General features: G+C 43.2%; 1 protein-coding gene, 1 long non-coding RNA gene and 1 pseudogene across 2 annotated transcripts in view; 2 read left to right on the top strand and 1 right to left on the bottom strand.

The window, feature by feature from the left end:
• Window positions 1-22,166, bottom strand: part of LOC113035143 (protein NLRC3-like) — a 312,272-nt gene that overhangs the window by 120,907 nt on the left and 169,199 nt on the right. The gene's annotated exons all lie outside the window — the stretch shown is intronic.
• The window catches only part of LOC113035137 (NACHT, LRR and PYD domains-containing protein 12-like), a 257,654-nt pseudogene that overhangs the window by 88,118 nt on the left and 147,370 nt on the right, over window positions 1-22,166 (top strand).
• Window positions 5,384-7,185, top strand: LOC113035170 (uncharacterized). Its single transcript, XR_003274316.1, has 3 exons — window positions 5,384-5,430; window positions 5,914-5,998; window positions 7,067-7,185. It is a non-coding gene; the product is annotated as an uncharacterized LOC113035170 (long non-coding RNA).

Here is a 22,166-nt window from a genome sequence, read left to right as displayed (position 1 = left end):
CATGCAGGCCCACTCACCTACAGCAGGAAAACAGTTGTGACTTACAGAGGGAGCAAGCTTGCAGGATGATTTTTTATCTGTGTGATAAACCAGTACTGCCTGATAATTTGTATAAGACTGCTGCTATTTTGAGCCATTGGCTTTGCTATGTCTCAAACAGGAGGGAAATGAGCAGTCGTTATACTCATTCTAGGATTATTAAATACTTTTTAAAAAAAAAACTTTTGCAGGCAGAGAGAACTAATGGAATAGTAAAGTTAAGATTTAGGAAGACAGGCAGGACATGGTTAGACTGTATAGAATAAGTACATGAGGATTACTCCAACAGAGAATGGTCTGACTCTTTGAGATTACACATGTTAGAGCATTTAGAGTTCCAGTCTTCTGTAGTGATGATAGAAAAGCAGAAGAGAGAGCGTATTAGCAGATTAGATGCTTGAAAATGTTTAAAAGTAAAGTAGTCATGAGAACAAATGATCTGCCAGATGATTCTGTTTCTCCGCAGGAGCAGAGTCTGAAGTCTGGAGATTGGATGTTGATAAGGCCATGGAGAGGAAGTGCTGGTCCAGTCCATGGTGGGAAGGTCCATATCGGATGCTGCTGACGACGACCACAGCAGTGAAGATTGCTGGAAGGAACACTTGGATATATCAAGCGCACTGCAAGAAGGTGACACACATCCAGGCCAGCTCGGAGTAAGTGGCAGGAAGACCGGGAACAAAGGGGGGGGAAAGCCTCCAGGGCCCCTCGTCTCAATCCGGTGAAGAAACCAACTGAGCCACAGGTACTCATCAGAATGGCTGGGAATGTGCTGTGCATCTTCTTGTGCCTGTGGACCCTGAGTGGGATGACAGGGAGCGCACTGGAACAGAGCAAACCACACCCAGTACCAGCATGGGTTTTCAACAACTACTGGTGGCAGTTTAAGAACACAACCGCTCACATAAAGAATGAGACCAATGGTTATGCTTGTGATGCCACTGGCTACACATTCTTCTGGACTGTGGCCCTATAGCATCACTGAGAGCGAGGCAGTTTGTCTGGTTGCTTTAGCAACACATCCGGGAACACTGCCAACTTTTCAACTGCTCTGAACCTGAATGGAAGGTTGATTCACCAGTAGCTGGGAAGGTGAACTGCTCTGGTGAGACAGACCTGCTCGTCTGACTCAAAGAATATGACTTGCTGCAGGACATTGAACAGCTAAACGAACTGGAAACAGGCCAATTGCCTATGTGTATGAAGGACAATGGATTAGCCCAAGTTGGAGATCAACCATGGAACATGGCAACATCACCTATTCTTTTGTCTTCTGCAAGAAGGATGTAAACAGAGAAGCCTTTTGTCTACATTACATCATGAACACTTGAGGTTTCGAGCCAAGAAGTTCAAAACAGCTTGATCCAATTTCCTTTACAAAGCTTTTTCTGTGGTGACAACAGGACAGGAGAAGAGTTGTAAATGCAGATAATTCACCAGTTGACTCTAACCCCCACAGGATGCCTACAGTGAAAAGATTTGGGGGGTTGATAGGAGTCATAAAGAAGGGTGTTGACCAGGCTGCAGCTTTGAAGTTAGCTGAGAGCCACATGGACAAACAATAAAGTCAACTGATGCGTTTAAATACCTATGTCTGTATACAGTTGGATTGTAGTGACATATGATTTTTGAGAATGATGATTCTTCTTGTTTGACCTTTGACATTCAGTTGTTTACTTGAAGAAATACATAATGAATTGCACGACAGGAGTATATCCGCCACAAGGCTGGATAGCTTGGTTACCGTCTGGTCCTTGGTGGCATCTTCTTTTGAAAAAATTAATTCCTGTTTTTGGACTGTTGATACTGATTTGCTTATGTATAGGATGTAGTTTACTGTGTATGAATGAAATCTATACTGACACTGTCCAAACAAAGGGTGCATAAGTTGAAATTTAAGAACAATGACAAAAAGGAGGGAAATGTTAAGTCTAATTGTTGAATGTTGCCATTGTGTTTCTTAAATTTGTACAGTCTTAGTTTAAGCAGTAGGATCAAAGCCATCCCTTTGATCCTGACCACCTTTCCAGCCACTCTGTGCTGGGGGAGGTTTTATTGTAGATACATCCTATCTGAAAGATCTGTTTCTTTTGATGTAAACTTCCTGGGTTTATGACCCTTTGGTCAGCAGGAGGTAACACACACACACACACACACACACACACACACACACATACATACAGTGCCTTGTCTATGTAACCAAAGGGGGGTTGCAAGGGGAGGTGCTTTGTAAACTATTGTTTGAGGATTGTCAATAAAAGGCAGCGAGAGGAGGCCACCATTGGGGTCATTGTCGTGCTGGACACAGACGAGGCCTCCCTTGCGCAAGTAATGGATCGATCGACTGTCTTGTTTTCTTCATGATGAATAAGTCTCTAGAATTAGCGGGGCTTGTGGAAACACAGACCCAACAGTTACAGCCTTTCTCCCCTCTGCTGCCGAGGCTGTTAGTCTCTCCCAAACTCAGCTACAGGACTTCCAAATGAATGAAAGCAGCAGAAGTGGCTTTACAAAGGAAAGAGGAAGAGGAGAAGAAGAGGAGAGGGAGGCCACCCTGACCATCACTCCAGCTGAAAACATCACACTTCCATTAAAGTTGGTGAGGAAATGTTGAGCAGGATGAGCTGCTGGCTAATCTGGAGGCTGTAGCAGCAGCTCACAGTCACAGTGGGTTTCCACTCATGAAAAAGCTCTGGCTGCTTCATTTCTCATCTCATATCAGAGACTTTAATGCTTCACTGAAGCTGTACTGTGATGCTTCCATATTCCAGTGAGGCCTCCATAATGATTTCAGCTGTTCTGTACACACACTGTGTGCCCTGTATGGCTCAAAGTCTCTGCAGCCTGTTTTTATCTGCTATCATCAGATCTTCATCATCCTCATTCACATCCCTCACACACTCTACAGCCTCATCAGCACTGACTTCATCTTCACTGACTGATGGAGCACAACATGAACCTGTGGAGGCTGAAACACTGTCCTGTCAAACATCTCCCCGTCACCACTCCACTTCTGTCAGCCTTTAAATGAACCCTGCTCAAGTCTGTCACTTCTGTTTGGAGCCAAAAGGAAAAACTGTTGTTCAGTCGTTTGGAAAGACAACATTTCTGAAAGCACTCAAACTTCTTCACATTTGTCTTCAGACACATCCTGAACATTTAGGAACTAAAGAAAGTTTCAAACATCAAAGACATGAAATATAGAAAAACAACAACAGCCGCAGTCAGTGAACTCACCTCAGAGTCTCCAGTCGACAGTTTGGACTCTCCAGTCCAGCACACAGAAGCTTCATCCCTGAATCCTGCAGGTTGTAGTTTCTACTCATGTCCAGCTGTGTCAGATGGGAGGGGTTGGACTTCAGAGCTGAGGCCACAACTTCACAGTGAGACTCTGAGAGTCGACAGTGAGTCAGTCTGTGATGATAGAAAATATAAAATGTGTTATTATAAAAGCAGAAAATCTGCATTATAAACACAGACTGAATGTATATGAAGACAAAACAGAGTGAGGTCATAATCTGATGAATCTGCTCTTCACATCTGTGCTTCAGCTCCTCTTACTGTGTTTGACATGACACAACGATTGAGTCTCTCTCAGACCTGCAGACTTTTAATGAGAATCTTTGTTTGGCTTTAATCTGCAGATGAAGGAGGAAGATGGTGTCACATTTAGGCTTCCATAATGTCCACAGTCTGTCACTGAGATCTGATCCAGAGTCAGAGTGAAGACACACATTTATCTCCTTCTCTCTTTATTTTGTCGCCAACCTCAGCTTGTTTATGCAGGTGCAGGCAGGAGAGGTTATAAGAATAAGCCGTAGCGCGGGAGTAGGCATTTTCACGATGGCACGGTACCGAGGAAGTAGTGGACATCCTGATGCGCTCTGACAGCGAGGATCTCTCCTCTTCATCTGCCGAGAGTGACTCTGATTCCGGGGGTGACACGGATGATTCGTCTCTCGACACTGATCACCAGGAGTCGTCCTCTGATTTTTCTTCTGAAGATGAGAACGAGGGGAGGACGCCGGAGGAAGCAGCGGCGTGGACCTCCAAAGATGGGAAGAAATGGTCCGCAACAAACGCCGAGACGCTGCGCTACGTCGCAGCACCCACGGGGCTTATTCCGGGACCGACCCACTACGCCGTAGCCCGAATTACGGACCCACTCTCCAGCTTCAGGTTGTACATAACTGATGGGATTATACAGCATATAGTTGCAATGACAAACCTTCAGGGCAGACGCTACATCTCATTCTGGAGAGATTTAGATAGCAACGAAATGCTCGCTTATGTGGGGCTGCTAATTTTTGTCCGGTGTATACGGTCAAAGGCACGAGGCCATCGCCAGCCTTTTGGAGTGAGAAACGGGAAGGAAGATTTTCCGTGCCTCAGTGGCTGAGAAAAGATTTTGTCACCATAACCAGAGCGCTCCGATTTGATGACAAACTCACCCGACCTGCACGACGTGCGGACAAAATTGGCTCCCATTCGCAGATATGGGACATGTGGGCACACCGCCTGGGGATGTTGTTTAGTCCAGACCGGGACCTTACGGTGGATGAGCAGCTGGTACCGTTCAAGGGAAGGTGCAGTTTCCGCCAGTATATCCCCAAAAAGCCTGCGAAATGCGGCATAAAGGTCTGGGCAGCATGCGATGTCAAGACATCATACGCCTAGCGGCTGCAGGTTTACACCGGGAGAGCAGCGGGCGAACCGGCCGAGGTAAACCAGGGGATGAGGGTCGTCCAGCAGATGACTGACGGGCTCCATGGGCATGTCGTCACAGTCGACAATTTTTTTTCACCTCATCTGAACTGGCAGAGGAACTCCTCAAAAATAAAATGGCTCTGGTCGGCACAATCCGCCAGAACAAAAAAGGAATCCCACCCGTTTTTGCGCCAGATGAGAGGGAGAGCCGTCTACTCCTCGATCTTTGCCTTTTCAGCGAAACAGACCCTAGTGTCGTACATTCCCCGACGGGGCAGGAATGTGCTTTTATTGAGCACGAAACATCGCAGGCCGGAGGTCAGCGATGACGAGAGAAAAAAGCCAGCGATCATCACAGACTACAATCGATGCAAAGGAGGTGTCGACAACCTTGATAAGGTGGGTGTCATTACGCATCAGTTACGCACACCTTTATTCATTTTTCTTCATATATTCTTGTGTAAAATATACAGAGGTTTTATGTTGTTTTTTTTTTTGTTATGTTTATTTTTTGTTAGGTTGTCGGCACCTACTCCTGCAGGAGACGGACCAATCGATGGCCAATGGCCCTTTTTCATCACATCATAGACGTCTCCCTCTACAACGCCTTCATGCTGTGGACCTCCGTGGATCAGGCCCTGGCATCAGCAGAAGCCACACAGGAGGAGGATGTTCATTGAAGAGGTGGGAGAAGGCCTGATCACGCCCCCATTTGTCACAAAGACAGGCGTCTTCCCCGCTCATCAGCCGCTGCTGAGTTAGTAAGAGATGCGCAGGATGGTGCTGCTGCAGGCCCCTCTGGAGTGACAAATCCCAAGGGCAGGAAGCTCTGTGAGCTCTGTGTTGGGAAAAGGAGGCGAGTGGGAAACACATGCAGCAAATGTGGAAAATTCAGCTGCCGAGCCCACAGCAAATTTGTCTGCAGCCACTGCTCTACCTGAGCAAGACATTTACCCCCCAGCCACACACACGCCCCCCACCCTCTCACTGCTTTCTCACTTTCTCACACTCTCTTTCTCTCTCATACATTTCCCCATTCCCAACAACAATATACATAATTACATTTACCATATACATGTTCTTGTTCATTGTTGAAAAATAAATGTTTATTTGGTTCAAACTGATCTTTGTATTTTTATTTACATAATGCTTTTTATTTGATTTTAGATGGCAACAAGGTAATATGCATTTATTGGGGCAAGAGTGAAAAACGTTCTCCTGCAAAAAAAACTAACGGCCGATCAAAATGAAGGTCAGTAGTAATTTTTAGACCATCCAAAGGCCTAATTAAAAGTACAATAAAATATAACTTTCAAATGTATTTTATGGAAAATATTTAATTTTTTCATTTTTTTTGCCAAAAAAGGCAGTGTGCTCATGTGACAAAACCGGGATATAAAAGGTTAAAATCGCGAATATAATTAAAACTTTATATGAATATTTCAAGGAGAAGTAGGTCTAAAATATTGGCTAATTTAAAGTGGAAAAATATTAATGTATAATCTTTTTATAGCACTTTTTATGGCGTGGTCGATTTTTGGCTCTAGGTCTTCATAAGGGGTACTTTTTTTTTTTTTTTAGGACTTACCAAGGGTTAACCACCAAAACACTCGTCTGCAGTGGAATTTCTTTGAGCTAATCGATTCATTTCATCTTCTAATTAATGTGGAAAATGGTGGCAAAGGTGGATGAAATGAGTGATTCCTAGAGTTACATTTTATTGCCTTTTTTCTTTCCTTTTCTTAAAGTTATGAAGGCATCTTGGATGCCATTTCAGTGAGTGGGTGTTAATGCCCCACACTCTTTTCTGTCACTGCTTTGAATGCACAGACTGGTCTTAATGTTGATCTTTGTGATCTTCAGTGTTACGACCCGGCTCAAAAGCCGCAACATAAAAACAGAGATGAATAGCAGAGTGTGGGTGAGAAGAGGTTTCATCCTAAAATGGAAAACCAGGTCGGCTCAAATGTTCTGTGAGTCATAGGAGTCTACTAACATTTCCATGATAGAACAAGGCTGCAACCTTTGTACACTATATAAGGCAAAGAACTAATTAGCCTCATTTTGTTTTCATTCTGAGGCTTGTTTTTTTTAGCACATACAAACAACTCTTCTTATGAGAATATTAGGACGCGTCTTGTATATATGATCGGCTCGCACATGGCCCGAAGATTGGTTTACCTTCTGCCATGTTGAGGCCAAAAACCCTGAGGACAGAAAAAAACAAAAAAAAACAAATGGTAGGTTGTCTCTGTGTGAGAGACGTTGGCATTATACCCGATATTTTTTTAAAAATGCAATGTGTGGATTTCTTTTACAGACAACATCTGCCATGTTGTGGACTGCTCAGAGTCTCCCCCTCCAGCACTGCTAATCCAGATGTTGGATCTGTGTTTCCACAAGCCCCGCGAATTCTAGAGACTTATTCATCATGAAGAAAACAAGACAGTCGATCGATCGATTATTTGCGCAAGGGAGGCCACCATGAAAATGACCTCTAGATCCTCCTCCTCCTGCTGCCTTTATTGAGAGACCGTTCACACAAAACACGTCAGAACAAAGCCACGCCCAGACAAGGCTGTGTGTGTGTGTGTGTGTGTGTGTGTGTGTGTGTGTGTGTGTGTGTCAGTGTGTGTGTGTGTGTGTGTGTGTGTGTGTGTGTGTGTGTGTGTGTGTCAGACCTCCTGCTGACCAAAGGGTCATAAACGCAGGAAGGTTACATCAAAAGAAGCACAAGGATGTGTCTGTGATAAAAGACTACAGCCCCCCACCTTGATCCTCGAGAATCTGGGGGGAAGGACAGTGGAATTTCTTTCATCAGAGTTAAAACAATGTACAAATGGTAAACATAAAAATGACAAACATTTAACAATTCACTCTAACACCAGACCCCACCGACTCCGCCCCCCTCTCCAGGATGCTCACAGGACTCTGCAGGATCACACCCGTCTGAGGAAACGGAACTCAACATTAAACTCGCAACCTTCCACCTGCTGTCGACGGCACTGAATGAGTATGTGCAGGAGATATGTTATGGATGCCAATCCGGTCACCCCAGCCAGTTACAACACAGTTGCCTGTTTGAGCTGCCTGTGTTTTTCTTCAAGACCTGCTATGATGAGGTGATGGAAAAGCTCCGGACGCCCCGATTCATCCCGGCCATCCGTCTGTTTGTTTGCTCATACAGTGTCAGTGAGGCTGAAGCACAAATCATCAGCACTGCAGAGCGTTTTCTGTGTGAACTGAGATCAGTGCCGCACATTGTTTGCACCACTGATGAGAATGTCGGATACCTGCTAAATACCAATCATCACACCCGCGGAGTTAAATCAGCGCTGGGAGACACAAGATTTAATGCACATCTGTTATAAAAACCTTACTGTGCACTACACAGAAAATGAAATAAAAGCGTATGCTAACACTTTTTTCTGGTCATTTGTGTTTGTGTTTGGTCAAAGTGATTATGGAAAACACGCTGAGAAAAATATATCCCAACCCTGCACACCCAGGGGGTTTAGGAAGTGTAAAGAAGCTCCGTATCGCTGTCAGTGAGGCAACAGGCTTAAAGCCGTCATTACCTGACGTGGAGCGTTTTTAAAAGGAGATGACACATATACTCTTCATAAACCTGCAAGGATAGAGGACACAGAAATGCAAGGATACAGAAATGCAAGGATACAGAAATAGAGTTTTGGTTAACGGGACTGACAAACAGTTTCAAGCTGATTTGGTTGACATGCGTGAATATTCTGCGGATGATGATAATGTTAGGTACTTATTGACATGCATAGATGTGTTTTCTAAGTATGCATGGGTTAGGTGCCTTGAAACCAAGACAGGACAGGCTGTTGCTGAGGCTTTTGGTGATATTCTGAGAGAGGGCCGTGTGCCTGAAAAACTCCAAACAGATTTAGGGAAGGAATTTTATAATAAACATTTAAAAAACTAATGGAGCAGCATAACATCACACATTTTTCAACCTTTAGTGAAATGAAATCATGTGTGGTAGAGCGTTTTAACCGCACCTTAAAGGGGAAAATGTGGAAATACTTAACATCAGTTAACTCGCCAAGATATGTTAATGTGATCCAAGATCTTGTACAGTCCTATAACCTGTCTTATCACAGCTCTATCAAAATGACCCCACCGAGGTGTGCAAAGATAATGAGAAAGCAGTCTTTAACACCCTGTACAAAATGAAACCCCAAAAACCGGTGACTTTTAAATTTAATGTGGGCGATACAGAGAGAATATCTAAACTACGAGGCATATTCTGAAAGGGTTACCATCAGACCTACACAGACGAGTACTTTACCATAAAGGAGCGTTTAGGAAGAGACCCTCCCGTATACAAACTGGAGGATCTCACAGGAGCTGCGGTGAAAGGTGTAATTTATGAATACACAGCAGGTGACTATTGACAAAAACAAAAGGTTTCAAATAGAGAAAATACTTGGCAGAAAAAAGAGGACTGAAAAAAGTTAGCGCTGGTCAAATGGCTCGGTTGGCCTTCTCATTTGAAAATCATGGATCCCTGAAAAAGACATCGTTGAAGTGTGATTAACAGAGACGCCGCAGCTCTGCATACTTTCATTCTGCACTAGACAAAGACTGATAAAGGAAGGAAGGAATGGATAAAACGAACAACAACAACGCAGGCTTTTATGTGAGCCTCTTCTCGAATGCTTCAGCACATGTTTATCCAGGCAATAAGAAATCTAATTTTAGAACAAAGCTAGCAAAACCTGTTGTTTTAAATGAACCGTATGAGGTCGGTGTTATAGAATTTCAATACCCAAGACTATGGTTGTCTTTTCCACAATCAGATTCGCGAGTGGAAATTTATGATCCAGTCAAAGATGGAGCATTGTCCATAACCGTGATTGAGCTGTCTGTGGGGCATTATGCATCTGTGGCGCAGATAATAAAACATTAAAACATAACACCGACATTAAAACACAATACAGTGAAGTTAGTAACTATGTTAGTGTTATGGGCCCTAGGGGCACAGTTCTCACATTTAGAGGGAGACTGGCAGAAATCTTAGGATTCAAATCAGAAGACCCGTTTGTACTTCATTATAAAAACACATACGCACCACATCCTGCAGACGTATACGGCGGAAAATAGAACATTTTTATTTATGCAGATATCGTTGATTACCAGCTTGTGGGTGACGCCCATGCGCAGCTATTAAGAGCAATAAATATAACAGACGATGACCGTCGGGGAGCCATTCTTCAATTTGACAGCCCACACTACACACCAGTCTCGAAATCCTTAATCGATGACATAGAAATTGATTTGAAAGACGACCAAAATCAACACATACCCTTTTTATACGGGAAGGTGTTTGTCAAGTTCAACTTCCGACCCATAAGACACCATTTTTAAAAAATAAGGATGTCTGTCTACAACACAGATGAAGCAAAATATGTAAGATATTATTTAAATCAGGCTGGTGGAGAATTGAATGGTTATATTGGGACCAGCACGCAATGTGGCGCAGGTCTGGGAGGTTTGTTCCGCAGCCTGTTTAGAATTGCTGTACCGTTGTTTAAAAAAGGAGTCAGCATAGTCAAACCCCACCTAAAAACAGCAGCATCAGGCATAGTGTCTGATGTGATATCCAACATAACCAAGCCAACATCTACTGAGCAGGATGGCAACAGCTTGTATGTGTATACACCCAAACCTTCTAAGACCCCTCCCACTGCACGCATGCGTGATACGCCGCCGCCTAAAAAGCGTAAAACGACAAAACCTGCCAGGAAAGCCACCAAACGGAGACAACCACGCGGAGTGAAAAGACCCAGAACCAGTCGTTCAAAAACTACAGCATGTGACATCTTCTAAATGGCTCTGTTACACAACCAATCAGAGAATGTCTAAAAACAGAGCTCGATCTTTTTACTGTCCCATACACACAAACGTCCATAGAGAAAACGACCTTTATTGAAATTCCGCCAGTTTCTGCAATCACAGACGGAGGTCCAATCGAGTTTAAATCTCATCGTCCGGAGAGGATTACCTGGATCTAAACGATTCCTATATCTACACACGAGTAAGAATCACAGATGCTGACGGCACAAACTTAGGCAGGGATGATTATGTAACGGAGCGGAAAGGCTGATTTTATTTCCACAGTGTTTTGTGTGTTTTTTTTTTTTTTAAAGGAAGGAAACCTTCCTCAAAACGGGCAGAGCAGTGGAGCCGCCAAGGGAAAGCACACAATTTAAACTGTAAGATTAAAAATATAATTTATTATATTTAAATAGTTAAAAATGTAAAATGAATTAAAACAACCTTGGCCAAGGGGTAACACAGTAAAAATCAATAAAGCATAACATTAAAAGTCCTGTGGCCTGCGCCACGACCTAAAAGTCCCAGGGAGCTAAGAAATCCAGCAGGTGGTATAACCAAAGGAACCAGCGGAGTCCTCGCCTCCCTCTCGCACTCACGCCCGATATGCCCGGGTGGGCAGAGCTCTCAACTCCGCCCGCCGCTTCTTTAAAACTGGAAATCGGCACAGCCGTCTCGTGGCTTCCGCTGGTGCTCTCTGCGCGCTGGTGCCTCTGCGCGCTGGTGCCTGCATTAGCCAACTCTAGCCGCCTTAGAAGAAGGGAAAACCCGGCGGCGTCTCGCCGCCCTATCGATGTTTCTGTTCCGGTTGCCACCGCTTTCCTGTGGCACACCAACCGGCACCAGCCCGTCTGGGCTTGTGGCACCGCCACCGCCTGATACCGTTCACTCTCTCAGTCCTCACTCCACCATCAATCTCCTCTCTCTCGTCTCCCATCACTCTTATTGGCCTCCGGGACCTCACAGGTGTGTCGGGTTCATAATCAAGGAGGGGCGGAGACTTTCCAGGACAAGTCACCGATGAATACCATAAAACATGCAATAAAACCAAGAATAGAACACTATACAATATTAAAATATTAAAGACAGTAAAAACAAAACCAAACATGCACAATAAAAATATCTTAGGTAACTTGTCCCTCTCCACCCCGTGACACAAACGTGGGACTTGTTAATTATCCAGGTTGCACCTTATTTAGTCAGGTAGATGTAAATTTGGGGGATCGCTTGATCAGCCAATCATCCAACACGTATCCATACAGAGGCATAATAGAATGTCTTATCAATTATAATAAGCAGACTTTAGACACACAGTTCAGCAGCGCTTTATTCTGTACAGACACAGCCTCGCACATGAATGATACATGTATAGAAGGGGAGAGCCAGGGTCTGGTGACCAGAGGTACTTATACAGCGAATAGCAGTATTGTTGAATTGATTGCTCCAGTACACGCAGACCTGTTTTTTCAAGAAAAATTATTACTTAATGGAATCGATCTGTCGCTGAAATTTGTGCGCTCTAAAGACGAATTTGCTCTCATGACTGGAGCTAACACCGCGTATAAAGTTAAAATCGTCTCTGCCAGCTTATTTGTGAAAAGAATCAGTGTCTCACCAAGTGTCAGGCTGGCACACGGCAAGGCGCTGCATCATGCAAATGCAAAATATGCTGTAGACAGAGTTTCTTTAAAGACCTTCTCCACACCTGCTGGGGCAAGAATATCAACTAATTTATTTATGGGCAGGTTGCCTAAATTTGTCATCATCGCCTTCGTGGATAACGAAGCTTATCCTGGTTCTTTTACACGTAATCCATTTAATTTTAAAACTGATGAAGGACATTCAGGGAACGTATCATTAGTTCAAACAGGGAGCGTGAGGCTGGAAACCCGTTTCAGAAATCCGCTACCCCGAACAATGAACCTGGTGTGTTACTCTGTATTTGATTCAGTCATCCAAATATCTAATATGAGACAAGTGCTGCTGGACGACTACTAAAGATTCAAAATGAATACAATAGAACTAACCAGCATTGTTAAAAGGATTAGTAACAGGGCTCATCTTCTAGGCGTCTTAGCATGTGACCAGCTGCCAACAAAGCCCATCAGATATCCATGCATGGGCATTGTGAATACAGATCCATCAGACTTACCTGGGAAGCACTGGTTGGCGTTCAATATCACAAAAGACAAGCAAGGGTACTTTTTTGACAGCTTCGGTAACTCACCTGATAAGTTTTCACCCGAGATAAAAGTTTTTCTTTTAAAAACACCGCTCGGATATTGTATTCTGGGAGACAGGTTCAGAAGGACTTTTCGGTAACCTGCGGACAACACTGTGTGCTTTTTCTATATCATGTCCAAAAAGGAACGTCTTATTCAAGACTAATTAATATGTACAGTGATAACCTTGTTTGTAACGATGCAATGGTTTGTCATTTTGTTAACAAAACAAGACCTGTTTCTGCATGTTTTGAAAATAACTTTGTGTGCAGCGCGGATACTGATTCAAGTAACAAATAATAAAAGATAACAGAAGAGAATATCGTTTCATCTGGTATTTATTTTCACCTAATTGCTAAAAACATTATTTAGTAATAATAAAATCTTTAAACATCAGCACAGAGTTCAAAAAGTAGTAAAAAGGGGAAAACTGTCATCTGTTTAACTAAACAATATAGACATAAATAAGAAAAAACACATAAGTAGTAGTGTATAAAAAGGGAAACAAATGCGAGGTTAAATGATCTTTTTTCAAGAATAAGAAAAACAAACATAATTTTAAAATTCATTAAAATTCGATCCACCCGCTTCTACTCTGCCTTGATTTTTTATGTGTGGTAAATAAGCTTTGATCGCTCAGTGACCGCTTCTTGTGCAAACCATTTGTTTCCACACTCGGGTCGCCAGTGTCGCCTTTATATTGGCTAATAGTCCTCCTCACCTCAGCATTAGGAAAAGCAGACAGAGACTTTCTCCCTCACTATGTGTTAATAGACCTCTCTGCATTGAATCACACTTGTTATTAATCTCTGTCTCTCTTCCACAGCATGCCTCTTGTCCCATCTTCGTTCTCTCACCCCAACCACTCCTGGCAGATGGCCGCCCCTCACTGAGCCTGTTACTGCCGGCGCTTCCTCCCTGTTAAAAGGGAGTTTTTTCCACTGTCGCCAATGTGCTTGCTCATAGGGGGTCATATGATTGTTGGGTTTTTCTCCTTGTGTATATTATTTTAGAGTCTACCTTACAAAGTAAAGCACCTTGAGCCGACTGTTGTTGTGATTTGGTGCTGTATCAATAAAACTGAAGTGAATTGAAATAACATAAAAGGACATAATGCTGCAGGTTGGCTTTCTTTCTTTTCTGATTCACCAGTTTGTATGCATCTTTTCACAGGAGTGACCTAAGGACGGCTGTAGCCTACCCTTATTTACTTATATAATGAACAACATATAGTGTAATGTGGTGTAAAATAGAGTGTTTTCTTTTAATTTAATGACATAAAGCAGGGATCAAATGTTTCCATGGTGACTGTTTTAGAATTGTGTATTTTTAAATCTGCATCAGACTTGAAAAAGAGCTCATCTGTGCAAGAAAAACCATCAAGTCAGGAGTATTTTCATATCTACATTTGATCTTACACAAGTTTTGAAGAGTTTTGGAAAGTTTCTCTTCCCCAACTGTGATAGAACAGCAGCGTTTTAATGGAAGCCAGTAAAGGGATCTACAAACCCATCCGGGTATGTGACACGTTTTGTTTTTACTGCATTTCTGAAGAATTTGATGTAGTTTTAAAAAGCTGACAAACTGAGAATCAATTTAAGTTACAATGAGTAATTTCTTATTTCTTTGACAGGTGCTGTTCAACACACCCATATATAACACAGCTGTGGAGATCTGCTGGTATCTACCAGGTTACAGGGCTCAGGTAAGACCCAGATCCATCCAAACCAAAACTGAGATAAAATGTCAGGTGATTTCTGAAGACCTGGGAGTGATGCTGATTAAATGTCTCCTTTTATTTTTAGATTGCAATGATGACGGAATTCCTCAGACTTCAGAAGGAAAACCAAATACCATCAAGCCTCACTGCAGAAGATATGGGAGATCTTTTGGTGGAGAGGAGCAAAGAGACAGTCAGAGAGCAGTGAGTTACTGTGACACCTACAGACCATCCACCTCACACCTGAAACGGTTTGTGCTGAAGTGTAAATGCTGAGAGAAAACCTCTCTTTTGTTTTCTTTTGAAGACTTTGGGAGTTTGAATTAGAGGGTTTGGAAGAAACAGAAGCCAAACCTCTTCTGAAACTGGTAAGACTAGAAAACTCACAAGAGTTTTAGTCATTTGGAGATCTTTTTTTTTTTTTTTACTACAATCACATAACCTCTCAACAAAAATGCAATGTAAACATGCTTTCTGTTTCAGGTGTGGGCAGTGAACACAATAAATAAAATGAGGGACATCGAGTTTCAAGCCCGGATGCTGCTGGAATTTCCAGAGGCCATACCTCCTAAATTTCAGTGAGTCACCTCTGACATAAAATCATTAACAGTAAATAGGTGTAAAAGATCATTCTTATAACTTTATTCTGCAGAACACCTAAGCTCCTCAGCAATGTCAGGAAGTACATTGACCTCCTTAAAGAGAGGCAGCAGGACGCACAAACCTCCAAACTGTTCACTGCAACAGACGTGGTGATAGAGGTGGTTCCCCGTGTCCTGCATGGCTTCTGGAAGCTTCCTTCTTACCCCCTACTGAACATGTCCTCCCAAAAATTGAGCATCCTCTCCACCAGTGTGACAAAGGCCACTTTGGATCGAGTGTCCAAATCTCTCCTAACAACGGAAAACCAGGCCATCTTCTCAAGGTCCATCAGAGATGACATGGTGCAAAGTATCCTGTCTGAAGTCAGAGAGAAATATTCAGAAAAGATTCTGCTGAGCCACATTGCAAACTTTGCACCAGGACTACTCAGGGCAATTTCTGATGTAGCAAAGACGAGCATATGCCAGATCTTCCAGCCCCCTTGTGAAAGTCCAGTAGTGTCTGATGTTCTTCCAACTAAAGAACCTCATCCTGAAGGTCTGCTGAAGTCAGATGTTCTTCCCACTTCCCAACCTCCAGTTGAAAGTTCACGAATTGCTGATATTTTTTCCACTCACGAACCTCCTTCCAAAAGTTCAACAAAGGCTGATGTTCTTCCAGCTAAAGAACCTGCTCATGAAAATCTGCTGAAGTCAGATGTTGTTCCTACTAAAGAACCAAAAGGACCTGATCGTGAACGTGTTCTGAAGTCAGGTGTTCTTCCTACTAAAGAACCACACGAACCTGCTCCTGAACGTGTTCTAAAGTCAGATGTTCTTCTTACTTCCGAACCTCCTTTTGAAAGTTCAACAAAGGCTGATGTTCTTCCGACTAAAGAGCCTGCTTGTAAAAATCTGCTGAAGCCAGATGTTGTTCCTCCTAAAGAACCTCAAGAACCTGCTTGGGAAAGTGTTCTGAAGTCAGATGTTCTTCCTACTTCCGAACCTCTTTTTGAAAGTTCAACAAAGGCTGATGTTCTTCCGACTAAAGAGCCTGCTTGTAAAAATCTGCTGAAGCCAGATGTTGTTCCTCCTAAAGAACCTCAAGAACCTGCTTGGGAAAGTGTTCTGAAGTCAGATGTTCTTCCTACTTCCGAACCTCTTTTTGAAAGTTCAACAATGGCTGATATTCTTCCCACTGGAGAACCCGCTCGTGGAAGTCTGCCAAAGTCAGATGTTCCAGATGTTCATCCTACTAAAGAACCTCTCATTGAAAGTTCATCAAAGGCTGATGTTCTTCCTACTAAAGAGCCTGCTTCTGAAAGTCTGGCAACGTCTGATGATCTTCCTAGTGAGGAACTCCCTTCTGTATGTCTATCCATGTCTGAGCCAGTTGTCTCTTTTACTAATAATTCAGAGAAGTCTGACAACATTAAAATCAAGGAGAAAAGGAGAAAAGAAGAAAAAAAGGGCTTCTGCCAAAAATTCAGAGCCCTGTTCTGTTGTTGCTTCAGACCCCAAGAAACTGACTGATTTTGAGAATCCAATCTGTTTGTTCCAACTCTACAAAATCAAATAAAACGATTAATCAATATTTTTTCCATGAGTCTGCATCTATGATTAAAGAATATTTTTCCTTCAGATGTTTATAAGGGTTCTCAAAATACCTCCACAAGTCCAACAATTGTTAACATATTAGTGTTGTTATCTTTAAGAGAATCTGAACTTATTCTTACTCTTAACATATCAACAGCAGTAACTGAAACCTGGAAATGAAAAAAAAGTTACCAACAATTATTAACATTGCTTCACATCTTTGTTTAGTAATGGCCCAGATACACATTGGCACATAGCAGGACCTCAGTGTTTATGAGTATTCTTCCAGACTTAGGAATATTAATAAAAGGAGCATCTACATGCCACAAAGCTGATGAGAACCACACATGTCTTCCAACATCCTCAGATTTGTGTTTTACAATTAAGAGGAACTTTGCATAAGGTTTGCCATATGCTCAAATCCTCAAAGGTCTATTATTTTTCATAGTTTGTCCTTTCAACCAAAGTTAAAAACTTCTGCGGACATCAGCAGTTTATTCTTTTGCAATGAAACTCTTAAAATTAGAACATTTCCACCAAACCTGGGTGGGTGCTGGAGCTCCAGGAAGGAAAACTCAGAAGAGGAGGAAAAACAGTCCAAAGAAACAGTTCAGGAGGCCAACCGCATGGCCATCAACTGAGACAATTCAGTTCAGGAGGCGTTTCTCCCGTTGAAAATGCTACGTCCAGGTGAACAGAATCACCCTTTTGGGATTTCTACCACGTATTTATCACTAGATTTACTAAACCTGCACAAATTTGCGTAACTTCCCTAAACCCAACACCCCCTAGAATTACTGGCTTTTTTATTTTCTGGTGCAAGTCCCGAGGTGTTAATCACCCCTGCTGAGATTTCCACAGGTCGTCAGCTCATTTCTCCTCCAGCTTTTGTTGTGCAAACCACCCATTATCCTTGAGGCCTGGCACATTTGCATTTGCACACTCAGAGTTGCTCAGATCCAAGTCAGGCCAAACCTCTGTGTTACGACTTTCAGAAATGCCTGCCGTATCTATACAAAATATCCCACACATTGACTGACCTGCAAATATAAAAGACACACATTCACACCTTCCTTGACTCTCAGCACAGATCTTCCATTGTTCCATTGTCACTGTGTATGTGAGGGAGTGGCATTGCTTGACTACAGCACAGTGCTGTGCATAAAAGCAGACCGACCCAGACGGGAGAATCATTTCTTGTTCGCATTTCTGAGAACGCACATCAGGATGGCCTCCGTATCACTGCCACGCAGGAAGAACCTCTCCGCGCAACAGGCTTTGGCTTTGCTTCAGAAAATGGACGAAGCAGATTCTGATGGAGGAGAGGTTTCATTTGTCCAGCAGGCCACTGATACCTCCTCAGAAGAATCTGAAAAGGAGACGGAACAAGAACCCAACATGCCTCCACAGAAGAGGCCCCGTGGTACTGGGAAGCCCAGCCAGAGCCACACGGCAAAAGACGGCACTGTAGAGGAGGACATTGCAATGCCCAGTGCAGTAGCAAATCGTTCGTGCTTCACTGTGCAAGCTGGACCCACAGAGTCTGCTAAGGTTTGTCACTGCCATAGTAGATATGATATTTATATAAACCCATTTAGAGTGAGGTTCATGTAAATTTACCATTCTCTATTTGTTTATCTTCCGACAGCGCAAGATTACAAGTGTGCTCCAAAGCTTCCTTTGCCTGTTAGACGTGGGAATGCTGCAGACCATCAGGGAGTGTACGGTCCATCAAGCCCACAGAATAGAGCCGGACTGGAATTTGTCAGTTCATGAACTGATGGCATTCATTTCAATCCTGTTTGTAAGAGCAATCATGTGTCCTGTTGGTGCCATTGTGGATTGCTGGTCAGAAAGATTTCTGGTGCCAGTAATCAAAGAGACAATGCCCCGAGATAGATTCATTTCAATTATGCAACACCTTCGATTTGATGACAGGGACACGCGGGCAGAACGGGTGAAAACAGATAAATTTGCGGCGATCTCCGACATCTGGACACGCTTCAACAAGAACTGTGCTAAGAGTTTCACTCCAGGAGAACACATGACCATAGATGAACAGCTGTTCCCTACCAAGGTTCGTTGTCCATTCACACAGTGTATCGCAGCCAAGCCAGACAAATTTGGGATCAAGAACGTGGTCATGAAACTGATGGAGCCGTTTTTGGATGATGGGAGAAACGTCACAACAGACAATTTCTTTACTTCACTGTCACTGTCGCACAGACTGCTGCAGCGCAAAACGCCGTTATGGGGCACGGTGAATAAAGTCTGGCGTGAACTTACTCAACTTGTGCGGATGTATTCCATAAGAGCAGCAACATGCAGGTGGTCAGTAGCGGTTTTCTACAATATGCTGGACCTGTTAGCGGTGAATGCCTACATTTTGTACAAGGCATGTACAGGGTGGACAGGCAAAAGAAGATTGTTTCTGAGTCTTCTAGCTCAGGAACTTCGTTGCCGATTCATGTAGCACAAGGAAATATTAGCACAGACGCAGGCTGCTGAAGCTGCTGCAGCTGCTGTGCCAGGGACTGTAAAGACAACGCAGTGCCAGTGGAATTTACGCAAATTTGCGCAGGGCTAGTAAATCTAGTAGTAGGGACTCGCACCAGGGAAAAAAAAGGCTCAGTAATTCTAGTGTTAAGGTGTGAAACAGCTGTGTACTGCCTTTTGTTCCTGGAGAAGGTATTTAACTGAGAGCCATGCTAGGCTCAGGGAGACTCTGCTGACCCTGCCCCGTGGTCATGTAGGCTCTCCATCAAGCTTGGTTGTCTGTTCTTTGTGTGTTTTGATTAAAGAATGTTAGCTACCGCTCACCGCTCGTCTGCAGGCTTTATTTAAATGGAAAACTTCCACAACAGGCGGGTCTAGCAAAGTGTTGCCAGGGGGCCAGGTAGGGCATTAACAGGGAAAGGGGGGCACAAAGAAATACTTTTCTAGTGTATGAATGTGTGTGTGAATGGGTGGATGATTGTGTATAGTGTAAAGCGCTTTGGGGTCCTTAGGACCAAGTAAAGCGCTTTACAAATACAGACCATTTTACCATTTTTCTTTCTTATTCTCATTTAAAATGTCTCACTGTTATTAAATAATTATCTGAATCTTACAACCAAAGTTTTTATCTGATGTAAAATGTATAGAAATCATACATATACCAACAAGACTGTACATCACTGTCACAACAGTGTTTGTTTTCATTCAAAGGCTTTATGGCTTTAATACCTGGGGGGCCGGTCTCTAGTCAAAATGCCCGATTTTCTGTCCCAGGCCAGTCCTGGCCAACAGGGAAACAAACGCCGACACTGTGCTGCAAGTCTTGGACGACAGTACACCTAAAGCTGGGCAAACACTGCAATTTTCAAACTGCACGATTGGCTCGCAGTTGGTAGGTCACGATGCAGGTCTCACACTATACCGCCCGATGCTCTGATGCGACCTGAGTGCGCACACTGTGCCTCCATATAATGAAGGTTATAACAGAAAATCTGTCGCTCTCTCTCTCTCTGTCTTTCTCTCACACAGACACACCACCATCATCAACTTTGCTAAATTGCTAATGAAAAACATTGATCAGGCAGCTGTGATTGAGCAGCAGTGTAAATCCAACTATTTTCACGGTTGTTGTGGTCGTGATAATTTTGTGATGCCACATCGAAAAGGCTCGGATGAGCTTTCCAAAGTTCTACAAGTTGTGCCTCCATCGCTTGTGTCCAGATCACACGCTGCACTACCGTGCTGCACCGTCTTTTTCACCGACGTTTACGTGTTTGCGTGTGAGCAGTGTGAGCGGCTGTGGCGACACGCTCACGAGCGAGCAATGTTTGTTCCCCTCAGAGAAAGAAAAAAAAGGCTGCAAAAGTACAGGGAGGAATGGGAAAAGGAAAACACCTGGCTGGAAAAGTGCACGATAACACCTATAAAGCACACTGCACTGTGTGCCGGTGCACTTTTTCCATAGGCAGCTTCTAGTGGTGGGCACATGAAGAACATGAGGGACGTGAAAGCTCGGGGAACCCTAAACCAATTTGTTGTCCACCAGGCCACGGCAGAAGCAGATATGGTATGTAAACACTGTCTCTTTTTTTAAACCCTCTGGTTAAGGTTAATATGGGCATGTGCAGTGAATATCAGCGCTATGTGGCCAGAAGTGTGATAATATAATTTATTTTGTGTAATAAACAACTGCAAGGATAGATGATTACAACAAATAGATGACTAATACATAAAAGTAATACATGAATAATGATGATGAGTTATGATGCGTACTCAAGCGGGTTTACAAACGGGAGCAAAAGCTGAAATAATGCCTCTACTGAAGCCAATTGTACTAAATGCACTAAATGTGCACTGTTACAAGAATATTTTTCTTTCTATTGTTTTCTATTAATTTATATAATTTTAAGTTAAGCAGGACAGAGTTCTTTTAAAGAAAGATTTACTTATATTCTCAAAAGTTAAGCATGACAGGCTTCTGTTTAAGAAAGAGACCTGTTTTACTGTGTTAATGTTGTCATTTTGAGCTAAAAATAAATGGCTAAATGATTTTCATGTGTTCATGTCACAAAGAATATGCATCTACTTAAATCAAATTCAAGTCAAATGGTTAAAAAAATAATTTCACACACAAAAAAAGAGCTAAAAAATTCACCACACTGGGAAGGGTGAAGACAACTGGGTCGCCCGGCCCTGGCCACGAGGTGTCCCTTATTTATTTCTCATGGAGTTGGCAACCCTATGTTTACATGATCGAAATATCTTGAACACAAACACAAACAAACAAAGAGGAAGACCGCACAGCAAGGAAACAACTACAAGTCCCAGCATCCTCTGTGTTTAGGGAGCAGCAGTGAAAGTGAAAGTATTGAGCCTCCGTTCAGAGCAGCAGGAGGAGGAAGGTGGAGCTGAGGCAGGTGAGTGTTAACATGAATATGTTTCTTCTTATGACATAAAATAATTCCACGCTGTTCGTGTCTGTGGGTGAAATGTGAGGCCGGTCGGCTCCTCTGAGCGCTGGTTTCCTGTAAGTAGAGAGGAAGTGAGTTTAGCTGAGCCTCCGTTTAGTGTGAGAGAGCAGGAGGAGAGTGAGAGCTGTGCTGAGGCAGGGTGAGTGTTAACACCGCTCTGACATTACTGTGTCTCTGTGGCGGGAACAACAGGCTCCGTCAGTGGAGGCAAAAATAATCAGACTTTGGTTTTTCAAAGGAAACAACTTTATGTCGGAAGTTCCCGCACGCTCATTGGATAACGGTGTGTCAATCTCGAGCTATTAGCCAATGAGCGTGCGGATTCACAGAAAGACCCCCCTTTATCACGGGACTTTAAAAACTGCAATGGCGACAGAAACTCCGTGAGTGGAGTTCAGGGTGACGTTATGAAACTGTGACGTTTGAGCCACTTCCTGTTCTCAGTCCCAGCGTCCTGATCACCGAGGTTTCT

This window comes from Astatotilapia calliptera, chromosome 13, assembly GCF_900246225.1.
Source record: "Astatotilapia calliptera chromosome 13, fAstCal1.2, whole genome shotgun sequence".
Taxonomy (NCBI): domain Eukaryota; kingdom Metazoa; phylum Chordata; class Actinopteri; order Cichliformes; family Cichlidae; genus Astatotilapia; species Astatotilapia calliptera.
Note: the sequence above shows the minus strand (reverse complement) of the source record. Positions and strands in the feature narration are given on the sequence as shown.